This window comes from Taudactylus pleione, unplaced genomic scaffold (genome assembly GCF_031769625.1).
Source record: "Taudactylus pleione unplaced genomic scaffold, aTauple2 ptg000967l, whole genome shotgun sequence".
Classification (NCBI taxonomy): Eukaryota; Metazoa; Chordata; class Amphibia; order Anura; family Myobatrachidae; genus Taudactylus; species Taudactylus pleione.
Genome location: NW_028285368.1, coordinates 12,307,501 through 12,317,500, shown reverse-complemented (window position 1 = coordinate 12,317,500; position 10,000 = coordinate 12,307,501). Strand labels below are relative to the sequence as shown.

At 37.0% G+C, this 10,000-nt stretch overlaps 40 pseudogenes; all 40 read left to right on the top strand.

Annotated features, from left to right (window-relative positions):
* Positions 1-22, top strand: part of LOC148469431 (5S ribosomal RNA) — a 119-nt pseudogene extending 97 nt beyond the window's left edge.
* Positions 23-138: 116 nt separating this feature from the next.
* LOC148469430 (5S ribosomal RNA) lies at positions 139-257 on the top strand (annotated as a pseudogene).
* Positions 258-373: 116 nt separating this feature from the next.
* Positions 374-492, top strand: LOC148469429 (5S ribosomal RNA; annotated as a pseudogene).
* Positions 493-607: 115 nt separating this feature from the next.
* Positions 608-726, top strand: LOC148469428 (5S ribosomal RNA; annotated as a pseudogene).
* A 350-nt stretch (positions 727-1,076) lies between these two features.
* LOC148469427 (5S ribosomal RNA) lies at positions 1,077-1,195 on the top strand (annotated as a pseudogene).
* Positions 1,196-1,311: 116 nt separating this feature from the next.
* LOC148469426 (5S ribosomal RNA) lies at positions 1,312-1,430 on the top strand (annotated as a pseudogene).
* A 115-nt stretch (positions 1,431-1,545) lies between these two features.
* LOC148469425 (5S ribosomal RNA) lies at positions 1,546-1,664 on the top strand (annotated as a pseudogene).
* A 116-nt stretch (positions 1,665-1,780) lies between these two features.
* LOC148469424 (5S ribosomal RNA) lies at positions 1,781-1,899 on the top strand (annotated as a pseudogene).
* Positions 1,900-2,014: 115 nt separating this feature from the next.
* Positions 2,015-2,133, top strand: LOC148469423 (5S ribosomal RNA; annotated as a pseudogene).
* Positions 2,134-2,247: 114 nt separating this feature from the next.
* On the top strand, positions 2,248-2,366 carry LOC148469422 (5S ribosomal RNA; annotated as a pseudogene).
* A 116-nt stretch (positions 2,367-2,482) lies between these two features.
* LOC148469421 (5S ribosomal RNA) lies at positions 2,483-2,601 on the top strand (annotated as a pseudogene).
* Positions 2,602-2,717: 116 nt separating this feature from the next.
* LOC148469420 (5S ribosomal RNA) lies at positions 2,718-2,836 on the top strand (annotated as a pseudogene).
* A 116-nt stretch (positions 2,837-2,952) lies between these two features.
* LOC148469419 (5S ribosomal RNA) lies at positions 2,953-3,071 on the top strand (annotated as a pseudogene).
* Positions 3,072-3,187: 116 nt separating this feature from the next.
* Positions 3,188-3,306, top strand: LOC148469418 (5S ribosomal RNA; annotated as a pseudogene).
* A 115-nt stretch (positions 3,307-3,421) lies between these two features.
* LOC148469417 (5S ribosomal RNA) lies at positions 3,422-3,540 on the top strand (annotated as a pseudogene).
* Positions 3,541-3,655: 115 nt separating this feature from the next.
* LOC148469416 (5S ribosomal RNA) lies at positions 3,656-3,774 on the top strand (annotated as a pseudogene).
* Positions 3,775-3,890: 116 nt separating this feature from the next.
* LOC148469415 (5S ribosomal RNA) lies at positions 3,891-4,009 on the top strand (annotated as a pseudogene).
* A 116-nt stretch (positions 4,010-4,125) lies between these two features.
* On the top strand, positions 4,126-4,244 carry LOC148469414 (5S ribosomal RNA; annotated as a pseudogene).
* Positions 4,245-4,359: 115 nt separating this feature from the next.
* LOC148469413 (5S ribosomal RNA) lies at positions 4,360-4,478 on the top strand (annotated as a pseudogene).
* Positions 4,479-4,594: 116 nt separating this feature from the next.
* LOC148469412 (5S ribosomal RNA) lies at positions 4,595-4,713 on the top strand (annotated as a pseudogene).
* Positions 4,714-4,829: 116 nt separating this feature from the next.
* Positions 4,830-4,948, top strand: LOC148469411 (5S ribosomal RNA; annotated as a pseudogene).
* A 116-nt stretch (positions 4,949-5,064) lies between these two features.
* Positions 5,065-5,183, top strand: LOC148469410 (5S ribosomal RNA; annotated as a pseudogene).
* A 116-nt stretch (positions 5,184-5,299) lies between these two features.
* LOC148469409 (5S ribosomal RNA) lies at positions 5,300-5,418 on the top strand (annotated as a pseudogene).
* Positions 5,419-5,534: 116 nt separating this feature from the next.
* On the top strand, positions 5,535-5,653 carry LOC148469408 (5S ribosomal RNA; annotated as a pseudogene).
* Positions 5,654-5,768: 115 nt separating this feature from the next.
* On the top strand, positions 5,769-5,887 carry LOC148469407 (5S ribosomal RNA; annotated as a pseudogene).
* A 116-nt stretch (positions 5,888-6,003) lies between these two features.
* On the top strand, positions 6,004-6,122 carry LOC148469406 (5S ribosomal RNA; annotated as a pseudogene).
* Positions 6,123-6,238: 116 nt separating this feature from the next.
* LOC148469405 (5S ribosomal RNA) lies at positions 6,239-6,357 on the top strand (annotated as a pseudogene).
* A 116-nt stretch (positions 6,358-6,473) lies between these two features.
* On the top strand, positions 6,474-6,592 carry LOC148469404 (5S ribosomal RNA; annotated as a pseudogene).
* A 116-nt stretch (positions 6,593-6,708) lies between these two features.
* Positions 6,709-6,827, top strand: LOC148469403 (5S ribosomal RNA; annotated as a pseudogene).
* Positions 6,828-6,943: 116 nt separating this feature from the next.
* On the top strand, positions 6,944-7,062 carry LOC148469402 (5S ribosomal RNA; annotated as a pseudogene).
* A 116-nt stretch (positions 7,063-7,178) lies between these two features.
* Positions 7,179-7,297, top strand: LOC148469401 (5S ribosomal RNA; annotated as a pseudogene).
* A 115-nt stretch (positions 7,298-7,412) lies between these two features.
* LOC148469400 (5S ribosomal RNA) lies at positions 7,413-7,531 on the top strand (annotated as a pseudogene).
* Positions 7,532-7,831: 300 nt separating this feature from the next.
* Positions 7,832-7,950, top strand: LOC148469399 (5S ribosomal RNA; annotated as a pseudogene).
* Positions 7,951-8,066: 116 nt separating this feature from the next.
* On the top strand, positions 8,067-8,185 carry LOC148469398 (5S ribosomal RNA; annotated as a pseudogene).
* A 116-nt stretch (positions 8,186-8,301) lies between these two features.
* LOC148469397 (5S ribosomal RNA) lies at positions 8,302-8,420 on the top strand (annotated as a pseudogene).
* A 116-nt stretch (positions 8,421-8,536) lies between these two features.
* Positions 8,537-8,655, top strand: LOC148469396 (5S ribosomal RNA; annotated as a pseudogene).
* Positions 8,656-9,240: 585 nt separating this feature from the next.
* Positions 9,241-9,359, top strand: LOC148469395 (5S ribosomal RNA; annotated as a pseudogene).
* A 116-nt stretch (positions 9,360-9,475) lies between these two features.
* Positions 9,476-9,594, top strand: LOC148469394 (5S ribosomal RNA; annotated as a pseudogene).
* Positions 9,595-9,709: 115 nt separating this feature from the next.
* LOC148469393 (5S ribosomal RNA) lies at positions 9,710-9,828 on the top strand (annotated as a pseudogene).
* Positions 9,829-9,944: 116 nt separating this feature from the next.
* The window catches only part of LOC148469392 (5S ribosomal RNA), a 119-nt pseudogene continuing 63 nt past the window's right edge, over positions 9,945-10,000 (top strand).

The following is a 10,000-nucleotide window of genomic DNA, read 5'->3' as shown; positions in this document are numbered from 1 at the left end:
GGAATACCAGGTGCTGTATGTAATTTTAAACAGCAAAAACATTCTATTCAAATACATTTTACATTTAATTTTTTCAACTTATCAATGAAATTACTTGAGTTAAGAAGTAAAAGAGGTCTAAAGTTAATGTTTTTGAGCAGCTGCAGCCAAACCACACTGGACATGCCCAATCTCTTCTGATCTTGGAAGCTATCCAGTGTTGGGCCTGGTTAGTACTTGGATGGGAGACCACCTGAGAATACCAGGTGCTGTAGGTAATTTTATACAGCCATAACATTCTTTTCTATTACATTTTACATTTAATTTTTTGAACTTATCAATGAATTTACTTGAGATAAGAAGTAATAGAGGTCTAAAGTTAATGATTTTGAGCACCTACAGCCAAACCACACTGGACATGCCCAATCTCGTCTGATCTTGGAAGCTATGCAGTGTTGGGCCTGGTTAGTACTTGGATGGGAGACTACCTGGGAATACCAGGGCCTGTAGGTAATTTTATGCAGCCATAACATTCTTTTCTATTACATTTTACATTTAATTTTTTCAACTTATCAAAGAATTTACTTGAGTAAAGAAGTAAAAGAGGTCTAAAGTTAATGTTTTGAGCTCCTTCAGCCAAACCACACTGGTCTTGCCCAATCTCATCTGATCTTGGAAGCTATGCAGTGTTGGGCCTGGTTAGTACTTAGATGGGAGACCACCTGGGAATAGCAGGAGCTGTAGGTAATTTTATACTGCCATAACATTCTTTTTTATTATATTTTACATTTCATTTAACAAATAATCATTGAATTTTCTTGAGTTAAGAAGTAAAAGAGGTCTAAAGTTAATGTTTTTGAGCACCTACAGCCAAACCACACTCGACATGCCCAATCTCGTCTGATCTTGTAAGCCTTGCTGTGTTGGGCCTGGTTTGTACTTGGATGGGAGACCACCTGGGAATACCAGTTGCTGTAGGAAATTTTATACAGCCAAAACATTCTTTTCTATTACATTTTACATTTAATTTTTTCAACTTATCATTGAATTTACTTGAGTTAAGAAGTAAAAGAGATCTAAAGTTAATGTTTTTGAGCACCTACAGCCAAACCACACTGGACATGCCCAATCTTGTTTGATCTTGGAAGCTATGCAGTGTTGGGTCTGGTTAGTACTTGGATGGGAGACCACCTGGGAATACCAGGTGCTGTAGGTAATTTTATACTGCCATAACATTCTTTTCTATTACATTTTACATTTAATTTTTTCAACTTATCAATGAATTTACTTGAGTTAAGAAGTAATAGAGGTCTAAAGTTAATGGTTTTGGGCACCTACAGCCAAACCACACTGGACATGCCCAATCTCGTCTGATCTTGGAAGCTATGTAGTGTTGGGCATGGTTAGTACTTGGATGGGAGACCACCTGGGAATACCAGGTGCTGTATGTAATTTTAGACAGCCAAAACATTCTTTTCTATTATATTTACATTTAATTTTTTCAACTTATCAATGAATTTACTTGATTTAAGAAGTAAAAGAGGTCTAAAGTTAATGTTTTTGAGCACCTACAGCCAAACCACACTGGACATGCCCAATCTCGTCTGATTTTGGAAGCTATGCAGTGTTGGGCCTGGTTAGTACTTGGATGGGAGACCACCTGGGAATACCAGGTGCTGTAGGTAATTTTATACAGCCATAACATTCTTTTCTATTACATTTTACATTTAATTTTTTCAACTTATCAATGAATTTACTTGAGTTAAGAAGTAATAGAGGTCTAAAGTTAATGCTTTTGAGCACCTACAGCCAAACCACACTGGACATGCCCAATCTCGTCTGATCTTGGAAGCTATGCAGTGTTGGGCCTGGTTAGTACGTGGATGGGAGACCACCTGGGAATACCAGGAGCTGTAGGTAACTTTATACTGTAATAACATTCTTTTCTATTACATTTTACATTTCATTTTTCAACTTATCAATGAATTTACTTGAGTTAAGAAGTAATAGAGGTCTAAAGTTAATTTTTTTGAGCACCTACAGCCAAACCACACTGGACATGTCCAATCTCATCTGATCTTGGAAGCTATGCAGTGTTGGGCCTGGTTAGTACTTGGATGGGAGACCACCTGGGAATACCAGGTGCTGTAGATAATTTTATGCAGCCTAACATTCTTTTCTATTACATTTTACATTTAATTTTTCAACTTATCAATGAATTTACTTGAGTAAAGAAGTAAAAGAGGTCTAAAGTTAATGTTTTTGAGCTCCTTCAGCCAAACCACACTGGACATGCCCAATCTCGTCTGATCTTGTAAGCTATGCAGTGTTGGGCCTGGTTAGTACTTCGATGGGAGACGACCTAGGAATCCCAGGTGCTGTAGGTAATTTTATACTACCATAATAGTCTTTTCTATTACATTTTACATTTAATTTTTTCAACTTATCAATGAATTTACTTGAGTTAAGAAGTAATAGAGGTCTAAAGTTAATGCTTTTGAGCACCTACAGCCAAACCACACTGGACATGCCCAATCTCGTCTGATCTTGGAAGCTATGCAGTGTTGGACCTGGTTTGTACTTGGATGGGAGACCACCTGGGAATACCAGGTGCTGTAGGTAATTTTATACTGCCGTAACATTCTTTTCTATTAGATTTTACATTTAATTTTTTCAACTTATCAATGAATTTACTTGAGTTAAGAAGTAATAGAGGTCTAAATTTAATGCTTTTGAGCACCTACAGCCAAACCACACTGGACATGCCCAATCTCATCTGATCTTGGAAGCTATGCAGTGTTGGGCCTGGTTTGTACTTGGATGGGAGACCACACGGGAATACCATGTGCTGTATGTAATTTTAGACAGCCAAAACATTCTTTTCTATTACATTTTACATTTAATTTTTTCAACTTATCAATGAATTTACTTGAGTTAAGAAGTAAAAGAGGTCTAAAGTTAATGTTTTTGAGCACCTACAGCCAAACCACACTGGACATGCCCAATCTCGTCTGATCTTGGAAGCTATACAGTGTTGGGTCTGGTTAGTACTTGGATGGGAGACCACCTGAGAATACCAGGTGCTGTAGGTAATTTTATACAGCCATAACATTCTTTTCTATTACATTTTACATTTAATTTTTTCAACTTATCAATGAATTTACTTGAGTTAAGAAGTAATAGAGGTCTAAAGTTAATGTTTTTGAGCACCTACAGCCAAACCAAACTGGACATGCCCAATCTCATCTGATCTTGGAAGCTATGCAGTGTTGGGCCTGGTTAGTACTTGGATGGGAGACTACCTGGGAATACCAGGGCCTGTAGGTAATTTTATGCAGCCATAACATTCTTTTCTATTACATATTACATTTAATTTTTTCAACTTATCAAAGAATTTACTTGAGTAAAGAAGTAAAAGAGGTCTAAAGTTAATGTTTTGAGCTCCTTCAGCCAAACCACACTGGACTTGCCCAATCTCATCTGATCTTGGAAGCTATGCAGTGTTGGGCCAGGTTAGTACTTAGATTGGAGACCACCTGGGAATAGCAGGAGCTGTAGGTAATTTTATACTGCCATAACATTCTTTTTTATCATATTTTACATTTCATTTTACAACTAATCATTGAATTTACTTGAGTTAAGAAGTAAAAGAGGTCTAAAGTTAATGTTTTTGAGCACCTACAGCCAAACCACACTGGACATGCCCAATCTCGTCTGATCTTGGAAGCTATGCAGTGTTGGGCCTGCATAGTACTTGGATGGGAAACCACCTGGGAATACCAGGTGCTGTAGGTAATTTTTTGCAGCCATAACATTCTTTTCTATTACATTTTACATTTAATTTTTTCAACTTATCAATGAATTTACTTGAGTTAAGAAGTAATTGAGGTCTAAAGTTAATGATTTTGAGCACCTAGAGCCAAACCACACTGGACTTGCCCAATCTCGTCTGATCTTGGAAGCTATGCGGTGTTGGGCCTGGTTAGTACTTGGACAGGAGACCAACTGGGAATACCAGGTGCTGTAGGTAATTTTATATAGCAATAACATTCTTTTCTGTTACATTTTACATTACATTTTTTCAACTTATCAATGAATTTACTTGAGTTAAGAAGTAAAAGAGGTCTAAAGTTAATATTATCTAGCACCTGCAGCCAAACCACACTGGACATGCCCAATCTTGTCTGATCCTGGAAGCTATTCAGTGTTGGGCCTGGTTAGTACTTGGATGGGAGACCAACCAGGAATCCCAGGTGCTGTAGGTAATTTTATATAGCCATAACATTCTTTTCTATTACATTTTACATTTAATTTTTCAACTAATCATTGAATTTACTTGAGTAAAGAAGTAAAAGAGGTCTAAAGTTAATGCTTTTGAGCTCCTTCAGCCAAACCACACTGGACATGCCCAATCTCATCTGATCTTGGAAGCTATGCAGTGTTGGGCCTGGTTAGTACTTGGATGGGAGACCACCTAGGAATCCCAGGTGCTGTAGGTAATTTTATACTGCCATAACAGTCTTTTCTATTACATTTTACATTTAATTTTTTCAACTTATCAATGAATTTACTTGAGTTAAGAAGTAATAGAGGTCTAAAGTTAATGCTTTTGAGCACCTACAGCCAAACCACACTGGACATGCCCAATCTCGTATGATCTTGGAAGCTATGCAGATTTGGGCCTGGTTTGTACTTGGATGGGAGACCACCTGGGAACACATGGTGCTGTATGTAATTTTTGACAGCCATAACATTCTTTTCTATTACATTTTACTTTTAATTTTTTCAACTTATCAATGAATTTACTTGAGTTAAAAAGTAAAAGAGGTCTAAAGTTAATGTTTTTGAGCACCTACAGCTAAACCACACTGGACATGCCCAATCTCGTCTGATCTTGGAAGCTATGCAGTGTTTGGCATGGTTAGTACTTGGATGGGAGACCACCTGGGAATACCAGGTGCTGTAGGTAATTTTATACTGCCATAACATTCTTTTCTATTACATTTTACATTTAATTTTTTCAAATTATCAATGAATTTACTTGAGTTAAGAAGTAATAGAAGTCTAAATTTAATGCTTTTGAGCACCTACAGCCAAACCACACTGGACATACCCAATCTTTTCTGATCTTGGAAGCTATGCAGTGTTGGGCCTGGTTTGTACTTGGATGGGAGACCACCTGGGAATACCTGGTGCTGTAGGTAATTTTAGACAGCCATAACATTCTTTTCTATTACATTTTACATTTAATTTTTTCAAGTTATCAATGAATTTACTTGAGTTAAGAAGTAATAGAGGTCTAAAGTTAATGCTTTTGAGCACCTACAGCCAAACCACACAGGACGTGCCCAATCTCGTCTGATCTTGGAAGCTATGCAGTGTTGGGCCTGGTTAGTACTTGGACAGGAGACCACCTGGGAATACCAGGTGCTGTATGTAATTTTATACTGCCATAACATTCTTTTCTATTACATTTTACATTACATTTTTTCAACTTATCAATGAATTTACTTGAGCTAAGAAGTAAAAGAAGTCTAAAGTTAATGTTTTTGAGCAACTACAGCCAAACCACACTGGACATGCCCAATTTCGTCTGATCTTGGAAGCTATGCAGTGTTGGGCCTGGTTAGTACTTGGATGGGAGACCACCTCGGAATACCAGGAGCTGTAGGTAATTTTATACTGCCATAACATTCTTTTCTATTACATTTCTCATTTAATTTTTCAACTTATCAATGAATTTACTTGAGTTAAGAAGTAAAAGAGGTCTAAAGTTAATGTTTTTGAGCACCTACAGCCAAACCACACTGGACATGCCCAATCTCGTCTAATCTTGGAACCTATGCAGTGTTGGGCCTGGTTAGTACTTGAATGGGAGACCACCTGGGAATACCAGGTGCTGTAGGTAATTTTATATAGCCATAACATTCTTTTCTATTACTTATTACATTACATTTTTTCAACTTATCAATGAATTTACTTGAGTTAAGAAGTAAATGAGGTCCAAAGTTAATTCTTTTGAGCACCTACAGCCAAACCAAACTGGACATACCCAATCTCGTCTGATATTGGAAGCTATGCAGTGTTGGGCCTGGTTAGTACTTGGATGGGAGACCACCAGGGAATACCAGCTGCTGTAGTTCATTTTATCATACTATAAAATTCTTTTCTATTACATTTTACATTTAATTTTTTCAACTTATCAATGAATTTACTTGAGTTAAGAAGTAAAAGAGGTCTAAAATTAATATTTTTGTGCACCTACAGCCAATCCTCACTGGACATGCCCAATCTCGTCTGATCTTGGAAGCTATGAAGTGTTTGGTCTGGTTAGTACTTGGATGGGAAACCTCCTGGGAATACCAGGTGCTGTAGGTAATTTTATACTGCCATAACATTCTTTTCTATTACATTTTACATTTAATTTTTTCAACTTATCAATGAATTTACTTGAGTAAAGAAGTAAAAGAGGTCTAAAGTTAATATTTTTGAGCTCCTTCAGCCAAACCACACTGGACATGCCCAATCTCATCTGATCTTGGAAGCTATGCAGTGTTTGGCCTGGTTATTACTTGGATGGGAGACCACCTGGGAATACCAGGTGCTGTAGGTAATTTTATACTGCCATAACATTCTTTTCTATTACATTTTACATTTAATTTTTTCAACTTATCAATGAATTTACTTGAGTTAAGAAGTAATAGAGGTCTAAATGTAATGCTTTTGAGCACCTACAGCCAAAGCACACTGGACATACCCAATCTTTTCTGATCTTGGAAGCTATGCAGTGTTGGGCCTGGTTTGTACTTGGATGAGAGACCACCTGGGAATACCTGGTGCTGTAGGTAATTTTAGACAGCCATAACATTCTTTTCTATTACATTTTACATTTAATTTTTTCAACTTATCATTGAATTTACTTGAGTTAAGAAGTAAAAGTGGTCTAAAGTTAATGTTTTTGAGCACCTACAACCAAACCACACTGGACATGCCCAATCTCGTCTGACCTTGGAAGCTATGCAGTGTTTGGCCTGGTTAGTACTTGGATGGGAGACAACCTTGGAAAACCAGGTGCTGTAGGTAATTTTATACTGCCATAACATTCTTTTCTATTACATTTTACATTTAATTTTTTCAACTTATCAATGAATTTACTTGAGTAAAGAAGTAAAAGAGGTCTAAAGTTAATGCTTTTGAGCTCCTTCAGCCAAACCACACTGGACATGCCCAATCTCATCTGATCTTGGAAGCTATGCAGTGTTGGGCCTGGTTAGTACTTGGATGGGAGACCACCTAGGAGTCCCAGGTGCTGTAGGTAATTTTATACTGCCTAACAGTCTTTTCTATTACATTTTACATTTAATTTTTTCAACTTATCAATGAATTTACTTGAGTTAAGAAGTAATAGAGGTCTAAAGTTAATGCTTTTGAGCACCTACAGCCAAACCACACTGGACATGCCCAATCTCGTATGATCTTGGAAGCTATGCAGAGTTGGGCCTGGTTTGTACTTGGATGGGAGTCCACCTGGGAACACATGGTGCTGTAGGTAATTTTTGACAGCCATAACATTCTTTTCTATTACATTTTACTTTTAATTTTTTCAACTTATCAATGAATTTACTTGAGTTAAAAAGTAAAAGAGGTCTAAAGTTAATGTTTTTGAGCACCTACAGCCAAACCACACTGGACATGCCCAATCTCGTCTGATCTTGGAAGCTTGAAAGCTGTAGGTAATTTTATACTGCCATAACATTCTTTTCTATTACATTTTACATTTAATTTTTTCAAATTATCAATGAATTTTCTTGAGATAAGAAGTAATAGAGGTCTAAATTTAATGCTTTTGAGCACCTACAGCCAAACCACACTGGACATACCCAATCTTTTCTGATCTTGGAAGCTATGCAGTGTTGGGCCTGGTTTGTACTTGGATGGGAGACCACCTGGGAATACCTGGTGCTGTAGGTAATTTTATACTGCCATAACATTCTTTTCTATTACATTTTACATTACATTTTTTCAACTTATCAATGAATTTACTTGAGCTAAGAAGTAAAAGAAGTCTAAAGTTAATGTTTTTGAGCACCTACAGCCAAACCACACTGGACATGCCCAATTTCGTCTGATCTTGGAAGCTATGCAGTGTTGGGCCTGATTAGTACTTGGATGGGAGACCACCTGGGAATACCTGTTACTGTAGGTAAATTTATACTGCCATAACAGTCTTTTCTATTACATTTTACATTTAATTTTTTCAACTTATCAATGAATTTACTTGAGTTAAGAAGTAATAGAGGTCTAAAGTTAATGTTTTTGAGCACCTACAGCCAAACCACAGTGGACATGCCCAATCTAATCTGATCTTGGAAGCTATGCAGTGTTGGGCCTGGTTAGTACTTGGATGGGAGACCACCTCGGAATACCAGGAGCTGTAGGTAATTTTATACTCCCCATAACATTCTTTTCTATTACATTTCTCATTTAATTTTTCAACTTATCAATGAATTTACTTGAGTTAAGAAGTAAAAGAGGTCTAAAGTTAATGTTTTTGAGCACCTACAGCCAAACCACACTGGACATGCCCAATCTCGTCTGATCTTGGAACCTATGCAGTGTTGGGCCTGGTTAGTACTTGGATGGGAGACCACCTGGAAATACCAGGTGCTGTAGGTAATTTTATACTGCCATAACATTCTTTTCTATTACATTTTACATTTAATTTTTTCAACTAATCAATGAATTTCCTTGAGTTAAGAAGTAACAGAGGTCTAAAGTTAATGCTTTTGAGCACCTACAGCCAATCCACACTGGACATGCCCAATCTCTTTTTCTCTTGTTAGCTATGCAGTGTTGGGCCTGGTCAGTACTTGGAAGGGAAACCACCTGGGAAAACCAGGTGCAGTAGGTAATTTTATACTGCCATAACATTCTTTTCTATTACATTTTACATTTAATTTTTTCAACTTATCAATGAATTTACATGAGTTAAGAAGTAAAAGAGGTCTAAAGTTAATGTTTTTGAGCACCTACAGCCAAACCACACTGTACATGGCCAATGTCGTCTGATCTTGGAAGCTATGCAGTGTTGGGCATGGTTAGTACTTGGATGGGAGACCACCAGGGAATACCAGGTGCAGTAGTTCATTTTATCATACTATAACATTCTTTCTATTACATTTTACATTTAATTTTTTCAACTTATCAATGAACTTATTTGAGTTAAGAAGTAAAAGTGGTCTACAGTTAATGTTTTTGAGCGCCTACAGCCAAACCACACTGGACATGCCCAATCTTGTCTGATCTTGGAAGCTATGCAGTGTTGGGCCTGGTTAGTACTTGAATGGGAGACCACCTGGGAATACCAGGTGCTGTAGGTAATTTTATACTGCCATAACATTCTTTTCTATAAAATTTTACATTTAATTTTTTCAACTTATCAATGAATTTACTTGAGTTAAGAAGTAAAAGAAGTCTAAAGTTAATGTTTTTGAGCACCTACTGTCAAACCACACTGGACATGCCCAATATTGTCTGATCTTGGAAGCTATGCAGTGTTGGGCCTGGTTAGTACTTGGATGGGAGACCGCCTGGGAATACCAGGTGCTGTAGGTAATTTTATATAGCCATAACATTTTTTCTATTACATTTTACATTTAATTTTTTCAACTTATCAATGAATTTACTTGTGTTAAGAAGTAATAGCGGTCTAAATTTAATGCTTTTGAGCACCTACAGCCAAACCACACTGGACATGCCCAATCTCATCTGATCTTGGAAGCTATGCAGTGTTAGGCATGGTTAGTACTTGGATGGGAGACCACCTGGGAATACCAGGTGCTGTAGGTAATTTTATATAGTAATAACATTCTTTTCTATTACATATTACATTACATTTTTTCAACTTATCAATGAATTTACTTGAGTTAAGAAGTAAATGAGGTCTAAAGTTAATGCTTTTGAGCACCTACAGCCAAACCACACTGGACATGCCCAATCTCATCTGATATTGGAAGCTATG